Genomic DNA, 10,000 nt, shown 5'->3' with positions numbered 1-10,000 from the left:
TATCACATAACTCAGTATGTGATAATGGCAGACCAATATACATATATATCAAGATTATCAATACAAAATATATATCATTATTAGCCTGCCTCAATTGTAATTATTTATTTGGATTAACGATAAAGTTCGGAAACAATTTGTTATTCTATGTATAATAGAAACCTTGGCCTTTGTTTCAACATTATTATCTTTGGGCTTAAAATATTAACCGTGGAGCCAAGTCTCATATTCATAAATGAATAAAGAAACAAATTTGACGGATTAATATCTTCTCTACCGACAGACAGTATTTTGTCACGTCAATAGTAGATGGCCGGCCCATTGACCATCCTATAGTAGTTTTTGGACCCAATATCTTTAATTCGGGTATTTTCAATTGTCTTTGCCAATCAACCGTTTGGTACTCTCTCATATAATAAGAGAATACACATATAATTCCATTATATGGATATATCTTCATTATTTTATTTGCTACATCACCCTATAATAGTTTTTGAACCCGTCAACTTCAATTCGGGTATTTTCAATTGTCTTTGCCAACCATTTATATGGTATTCTCTATTATAATAAGAGAATACTAGTGTATATCCATTATATGGATATATCATCTTCATATTATTTGCTACACCACCCTATAGTAGTTTTTGAACCCATCATCTGCAATTCGGGTATTTTCAATTGTCTTTGCCAACCAACTATACGGTATTCTCTCTTATAATAAGAGAATACAAGTATATTTTCATTATATGGATATAATGCCATTTATTTTTCAATATCCATATAATTCATTTAGTTTTGTATGTACAAAACAAGTTTTCTTTATAGTATTGACAAAATCATATGTTTACGCATAACATAAGTTTTGACCAATACGAGGAGGGGCCCGCCAACGACCACCTCCCTATAGTAGTTTTTTACCCCACGCACTACTGCGTGCCTGTTTACAGTACTAGTGCCAGCTATCACTAGGTTTATATATCATGTTTCAGTGATATATGGGTAAATTCTACCATTTATTCTTATGTATATGGCATTTCTATGCCATATTTATACAATCCATTCATATCTTAATGTATATTTATTATATTATACATTATTATGCCTTATAGGTATTATACCTATAAGCCATATCCATACGATTCATTCACTAGTGCCGCCCCTCACTAGGTTTATAATTGTTATATCATTGATATACAATTTATTTCTATATATATGGCATTTATATGCCATATCCATACAATGCATTCACATTTCAATGTATATTTACTTGTTATACATTATTATGCCTTATAGGTATTATACCTATAAGCCATATCCATACGATTCACTTATATAAATATATGTATATTTTTCTATACATAATTTTTTTTTACTTTTGTATGGATTTCTATGCATATCCATAGTTTATATGGATATGCTTGGCGTTCTATATAGTATTGACAAATTCATATGCATAACATAAGTTTTGACCAATACGAGGAGGGGCCCGCCAACGACCACCTCCCTATAGTAGTTTTTTACCCCACGCACTATTGCGTGCCTGTTTACAGTACTAGTGCCAGCTATCACTAGGTTTATATATCGTGTTTCAGTGATATATGGGTAAATTCTACCATTTATTCTTATGTATATGGCATTTCTATGCCATATTTATACAATCCATTCATATCTTAATGTATATTTATTATATTATACATTATTATGCCTTATAGGTATTATACCTATAAGCCATATCCATACGATTCATTCACTAGTGCCGCCCCTCACTAGGTTTATAATTGTTATATCATTGATATACAATTTATTTCTATATATATGGCATTTATATGCCATATCCATACAATGCATTCACATTTCAATGTATATTTACTTGTTATACATTATTATGCCTTATAGGTATTATACCTATAAGCCATATCCATACGATTCACTTATATAAATATATGTATATTTTTTTCTATACATAATTTTTTTTTACTTTTGTATGGATTTCTATGCATATCCATAGTTTATATGGATATGCTTGGCGTTCTATATAGTATTGACAAATTCATATGCATAACATAAGTTTTGACCAATACGAGGAGGGGCCCGCCAACGACCACCTCCCTATAGTAGTTTTTTACCCCACGCACTATTGCGTGCCTGTTTACAGTACTAGTGCCAGCTATCACTAGGTTTATATATCGTGTTTCAGTGATATATGGGTAAATTCTACCATTTATTCTTATGTATATGGCATTTCTATGCCATATTTATACAATCCATTCATATCTTAATGTATATTTATTATATTATACATTATTATGCCTTATAGGTATTATACCTATAAGCCATATCCATACGATTCATTCACTAGTGCCGCCCCTCACTAGGTTTATAATTGTTATATCATTGATATACAATTTATTTCTATATATATGGCATTTATATGCCATATCCATACAATGCATTCACATTTCAATGTATATTTACTTGTTATACATTATTATGCCTTATAGGTATTATACCTATAAGCCATATCCATACGATTCACTTATATAAATATATGTATATTTTTCTATACATAATTTTTTTTTACTTTTGTATGGTTTTCTATGCATATCCATAGTTTATATGGATATGCTTGGCGTTCTATATAGTATTGACAAATTCATATGCATAACATAAGTTTTGACCAATACGAGGAGGGGCCCGCCAACGACCACCTCCCTATAGTAGTTTTTTACCCCACGCACTATTGCGTGCCTGTTTACAGTACTAGTGCCAGCTATCACTAGGTTTATATATCGTGTTTCAGTGATATATGGGTAAATTCTACCATTTATTCTTATGTATATGGCATTTCTATGCCATATTTATACAATCCATTCATATCTTAATGTATATTTATTATATTATACATTATTATGCCTTATAGGTATTATACCTATAAGCCATATCCATACGATTCATTCACTAGTGCCGCCCCTCACTAGGTTTATAATTGTTATATCATTGATATACAATTTATTTCTATATATATGGCATTTATATGCCATATCCATACAATGCATTCACATTTCAATGTATATTTACTTGTTATACATTATTATGCCTTATAGGTATTATACCTATAAGCCATATCCATACGATTCACTTATATAAATATATGTATATTTTTCTATACATAATTTTTTTTTACTTTTGTATGGTTTTCTATGCATATCCATAGTTTATATGGATATGCTTGGCGTTCTATATAGTATTGACAAATTCATATGCATAACATAAGTTTTGACCAATACGAGGAGGGGCCCGCCAACGACCACCTCCCTATAGTAGTTTTTTACCCCACGCACTATTGCGTGCCTGTTTACAGTACTAGTGCCAGCTATCACTAGGTTTATATATCGTGTTTCAGTGATATATGGGTAAATTCTACCATTTATTCTTATGTATATGGCATTTCTATGCCATATTTATACAATCCATTCATATCTTAATGTATATTTATTATATTATACATTATTATGCCTTATAGGTATTATACCTATAAGCCATATCCATACGATTCATTCACTAGTGCCGCCCCTCACTAGGTTTATAATTGTTATATCATTGATATACAATTTATTTCTATATATATGGCATTTATATGCCATATCCATACAATGCATTCACATTTCAATGTATATTTACTTGTTATACATTATTATGCCTTATAGGTATTATACCTATAAGCCATATCCATACGATTCACTTATATAAATATATGTATATTTTTCTATACATAATTTTTTTTTACTTTTGTATGGATTTCTATGCATATCCATAGTTTATATGGATATGCTTGGCGTTCTATATAGTATTGACAAATTCATATGCATAACATAAGTTTTGACCAATACGAGGAGGGGCCCGCCAACGACCACCTCCCTATAGTAGTTTTTTACCCCACGCACTATTGCGTGCCTGTTTACAGTACTAGTGCCAGCTATCACTAGGTTTATATATCGTGTTTCAGTGATATATGGGTAAATTCTACCATTTATTCTTATGTATATGGCATTTCTATGCCATATTTATACAATCCATTCATATCTTAATGTATATTTATTATATTATACATTATTATGCCTTATAGGTATTATACCTATAAGCCATATCCATACGATTCATTCACTAGTGCCGCCCCTCACTAGGTTTATAATTGTTATATCATTGATATACAATTTATTTCTATATATATGGCATTTATATGCCATATCCATACAATGCATTCACATTTCAATGTATATTTACTTGTTATACATTATTATGCCTTATAGGTATTATACCTATAAGCCATATCCATACGATTCACTTATATAAATATATGTATATTTTTCTATACATAATTTTTTTTTACTTTTGTATGGATTTCTATGCATATCCATAGTTTATATGGATATGCTTGGCGTTCTATATAGTATTGACAAATTCATATGCATAACATAAGTTTTGACCAATACGAGGAGGGGCCCGCCAACGACCACCTCCCTATAGTAGTTTTTTACCCCACGCACTATTGCGTGCATGTTTACAGTACTAGTGCCAGCTATCATTAGGTTTATATATCGTGTTTCAGTGATATATGGGTAAATTCTACCATTTATTCTTATGTATGTATATGGCATTTCTATGCCATATTTATATAATTCATTCATATCTTAATTTATATTTATTATATTATACATTATTATGCCTTATAGGTATTATACCTATAAGCCATATCCATACGATTCATATACTAGTGCAGCCCCTCACTAGGTTTATATATCTCATTTTAATTATATATTGGTAAATTCTATTATTTATTCTTGTGTATATGGCACTTATATGCCGCCATATCTATAAAAATGCATTTATATTTCAATGTATATTTTCTATATTATACATTATTATGCCTTAAAAAGTTATTATACCTACCATAAGGCGATATCCATACGATTCATTTATATAAAAGATATATGTATAATTTTCTATACATAATTTTTTTTTATGAATATATGGGTTTCCTAAGCATATCCATATAATACATTTAGTTTTATATGGATTAGATTGGTCTTCTTTATTGTATTGCCAAACTCATATTGATAAAATAAGTTTTGAACAATAAGAGGATCAGCCGCCAACCAACCAACCACTGCTACCATTGGAGGAACATATACTTACTTTTTATATGTCCTCTTACTTGAATGGTCCTCTCTTTACTTGAAAATTTCATTACCATAGGAATCTATTTATACATGGAATATGATTTCCACTACTTTTTCGCGTCACTAATAATTAATATGACGATACAGACTTGCTACCATAACATAAGTCTTGAACAATAATAGGAGCAGCCGCCAACCAACCACCAACCAACCAACCACTGCTACCATTGATAGTAATTTTATATGTCCTCTTTAGTTGAATTTCAATACCATAGGAATATTTATACATGGAATATGTTTTGCCACTACTTTTTCGCGTCACTAATAATATGACGATACAGTCTTGCTACCATAACATAAGTTTTGAACAATAAGAGGAGCAGACACACCAACCAACCAACCGCGCTGCTACCATTATATATACTTATATTTATATAAGTCCTCTTTACTTGAATGGCCTCTTTACTTGAATTTCAATACCATAGGAATATTTATTTATACATGGAATATGTTTTGCCACTACTTTTTCGCGTCACTAATAATATGACGATATAGACTTGCTACCATAACATAAGTTTTGAACAATAAGAGGAGCAGACACCAACCAACCAACCGCTGCTACCATTGAATGAACCATATATACAAACTTTTATATATGTCCTCTTTACTTGAATTTTAATACCATAGGAATATTTATACATGGAATATGTTTGCCACTTTATCATCGCGTCACTAATAAGATGACGATACATTTTGTTTGTTCAATATTTACTTATATATTGATGTTTCCAATTTAGGTCTTTTATATTTCTTCTTCCCTACCTTACACACCACAAACAAAGTGGCGTGCGATGCTGCAAGCAAGCATAATGATTATGCCCGCTTGCAACATCTTTATTATCGAATCATCAAGCAAAGGATAAGCTTCAGTGGATCGCAGTATGGCAGCTGCTCAACCACTTACAACACCTTGCCTGTTACAAAAGTCGTTTACAATTGATTCTAGGCTTTGTCATTGTATTAAATAATGCTTTTATATGTAACTAGCGCGGCATCAGGTGATCAAAGATCCTCCCAATTTACTATGTTACAAATTACATTGGCATCACATCCATTGTCGTTTATAAAGTAAATTATAAACTTTAAATGGTTTAGAAGCCATACAATGCAAATTGCCCCTTATTTATCATTGCAGTCCAGCACGGATACGACCTTAGAGGCGTTCAGGCATAATCCAACGGACGTAGCGTCATACCACTGTTCGCTCGAACAAGTATTGTGCCATTGGTCCGTACCTGCGGTTCCTCTCGTACTACGCAGGAATGCTGTCGCAACAACGTTTTGTCATTAGTAGGGTAAAACTAACCTGTCTCACGACGGTCTAAACCCAGCTCACGTTCCCTTGCATGGGTGAACAATCCAACGCTTGGTGAATTTTGCTTCACAATGATAGGAAGAGCCGACATCGAAGGATCAAAAAGCGACGTCGCTATGAACGCTTGGCCGCCACAAGCCAGTTATCCCTATGGTAACTTTTCTGACACCTCTTGTTAAAAACTCTTTAAACCAAAAGGATCGATAGGCCGAGCTTTTGCTGTCCCTGTGTGTACTGAACACCGAGATCAAGTCAGCATTTGCCCTTTTGCTCTATGTGTGGTTTCTGTCCGCACTGAGCTGGCCTTGGGACACCTCCGTTATTATTTGAGAGATGTACCGCCCCAGTCAAACTCCCTACCTGGCAATGTCCTTGAATTGGATCATACCTGAGTAATTGGAGTTATACCAAATTTTCAAATCAAAAATACATAAATGCACCGTTTTATTAAAGAATTTGTTTGCGATTATATAACAAACTCGTGATACTTTGATCAAGAAGCTTGCATCAAAACCCAATACCATAAGATATAATAAATATATCCGTATAATGGCTAGGAAATGATACACGTTCCATTTAATCAAGTAAGTAAGGAAACAATAAGAGTAGTGGTATTTCATTGGCGATACCAAACCGAAGTCTAATATCTCCCACTTATTCTACACCTCTTATGTCTCCTTACACTGCCAGATTAGAGTCAAGCTCAAAAGGGTCTTCTTTCCCCGCTAATTATTCCAAGCCCGTTCCCTTGGCTGTGGTTTCGCTAGATAGTAGATAGGGACAGTAGGAATCTCGTTAATCCATTCATGCGCGTCACTAATTAGATGACGAGGCATTTGGCTACCTTAAGAGAGTCATAGTTACTCCCGCCGTTGACCCGCGCTTACTTGAATTTCTTCACTTTGACATTCAGAGCACTGGGCAGAAATCACATTGTGTCAACACCCGCTAGGGCCATCACAATGCTTTGTTTTAATTAGACAGTCGGATTCCCCAAGTCCGTGCCAGTTCTGAATTGATTGTTAATTGATAATCGTTATAATTAATAAGAACTAATTGGTTTAACCCAATTAGTATTCTTAAAAATTTTAGCAAGAAAGTTCCACAATTGGCTACGTAACTAAACTATCCGGGGAACAAGTGACCAACATAAATGCCAGACACTCTATTTACCCAGAACGAGCACATAAACCATGTTATTGTTTCCCAATCAAGCCCGACTATCTCAATCTTCAGAGCCAATCCTTATCCCGAAGTTACGGATCTAATTTGCCGACTTCCCTTACCTACATTATTCTATCGACTAGAGACTCTTCACCTTGGAGACCAGCTGCGGATATTGGTACGGCCTGTTGAGAAGTTTGCGTGTCCCCACCATAAATTTTCAAGGTCCGAGGAGAAAATATCGACACAACAGTATATGTCATGCTCTTCTAGCCCATCTACCATATCTCTCTGCGAAAGACTTCCATGGTAGTACGGCTATAAAACAGAAAAGAAAACTCTTCCGATATCTCTCGACGGCTTCTTTATGGTCGTTCCTGTTGCCAGGATGAGCACGAGGCCCATATTTAATAACAAACGGATACTCAACAGGTTACGGAATTGGAACCGTATTCCCTTTCGTTCAAAATTATTCAAGTATATTAATTAGCTTGATTTATATAATATAATTATATTTGTATGGCATTTGTGTTTTACTTGAAAATTTTCGGCTTTCGCCTTGAACTTAGGACCGACTAACTCGTGATCAACCACTGTTCACACGAAACCCTTCTCCACTTCAGTCCTCCAAGGTCTCATTCGATTATTTGCTACTACCACCAAGATCTGTACCAATGGCAGCTCCATGCAGGCTTACGCCAAACACTTCTACGCATACCATTGTACCTTCCTACTCACTAAAGTTTCAAAATTTATATCACAAGTAATATAAATCATCTACTTTAGCGGTAATGTATAGGTATACAACTTAAGCGCCATCCATTTTAAGGGCTAGTTGCTTCGGCAGGTGAGTTGTTACACACTCCTTAGCGGATTTCGACTTCCATGATCACCGTCCTGCTGTTTTAAGCAACCAACGCCTTTCATGGTATCTGCATGAGTTGTTAATTTGGGCACCGTAACATTACGTTTGGTTCATCCCACAGCGCCAGTTCTGCTTACCAAAAGTGGCCCACTGGGCACATTATATCATAACCTTGAACTTCATATCAAGAAAGTTAAGGTTCTTACCCATTTAAAGTTTGAGAATAGGTTAAGATCGTTTCGACCCTAAGGCCTCTAATCATTCGCTTTACCAGATAAGATTATTTTATATAACATTAAAATGCACCAGCTATCCTGAGGGAAACTTCGGAAGGAACCAGCTACTAGATGGTTCGATTGGTCTTTCGCCCCTATACTCAATTCTGACAATCGATTTGCACGTCAGAACTGTTTCGGTCTTCCATCAGGGTTTCCCCTGACTTCAACCTGATCAAGTATAGTTCACCATCTTTCGGGTCACAGCATATATGCTCAAGGTACGTTCCAGTTAGAGGCATAAATAATATAAATATCATTATACATAACTATATAGAACGCCCCGGGATTGTGTTAATTAGCTATAAATAGTTAAAAAACTAATCCCATTATTAGTCAAGTTAATTACGCTATTAGGTTTATATCCCAATAACTTGCACATATGTTAGACTCCTTGGTCCGTGTTTCAAGACGGGTCCCGAAGGTATCCTGAATCTTTCGCATTGTTAATCATACAAGTGCATATAATAAACACAAAAATCAATGATAATTATGCCATTATATAATTCCGAAAAATTAACGCACTGTATTCATATAAATCTATCAGCACTTTATCAAATTAATAACATTTATTCTGTGTTAAAATGCAAGCAAATTAATTTGAATAAACTATAAGTTATATTTTATGATAAATTTTGTATGCTAATAGATTACAATGTCCTTATATGGAAAAAATGCACACTATTATCATAATATTGTTTAAATATTACAATTTTAATGATGAATTTTCCATAACGGATATTCAGGTTCATCGGGCTTAACCTCTAAGCAGTTTCACGTACTGTTTAACTCTCTATTCAGAGTTCTTTTCAACTTTCCCTCACGGTACTTGTTTACTATCGGTCTCATGGTTATATTTAGTTTTAGATGGAGTTTACCACCCACTTAGTGCTGCACTATCAAGCAACACGACTCTTTGGAAACATCATCTAGTAATCATTAACGTTATACGGGCCTGGCACCCTCTATGGGTAAATGGCCTCATTTAAGAAGGACTTAAATCGTTAATTTCTCATACTAGAATATTGACGCTCCATACACTGCATCTCACATTTGCCATATAGACAAAGTGACTTAGTGCTGAACTGATTTCTTTTCGCTCGCCGCTACTAAGAAAATCCTGGTTAGTTTCTTTTCCTCC

The 10,000-nt window shown here is 34.0% G+C and overlaps 1 non-coding gene across 1 annotated transcript in view; it reads right to left on the bottom strand.

Moving 5' to 3' along the window:
• Positions 1–6,080: 6,080 nt before the first annotated feature.
• Positions 6,081–10,000, bottom strand: part of LOC119559075 — a 3,971-nt gene continuing 51 nt past the window's right edge. The window contains exon 1 of the ribosomal RNA XR_005220641.1: positions 6,081–10,000. This exon is cut by the window's right edge and continues 51 nt beyond it. This is a non-coding gene — a ribosomal RNA (large subunit ribosomal RNA).

This window comes from Drosophila subpulchrella, unplaced genomic scaffold (assembly GCF_014743375.2).
Source record: "Drosophila subpulchrella strain 33 F10 #4 breed RU33 unplaced genomic scaffold, RU_Dsub_v1.1 Primary Assembly Seq163, whole genome shotgun sequence".
Taxonomy (NCBI): Eukaryota; Metazoa; Arthropoda; class Insecta; order Diptera; family Drosophilidae; genus Drosophila; species Drosophila subpulchrella.
The sequence above is the reverse complement of the archived record's forward strand: the minus strand, read 5'-3'. Positions and strand labels throughout refer to the sequence as shown.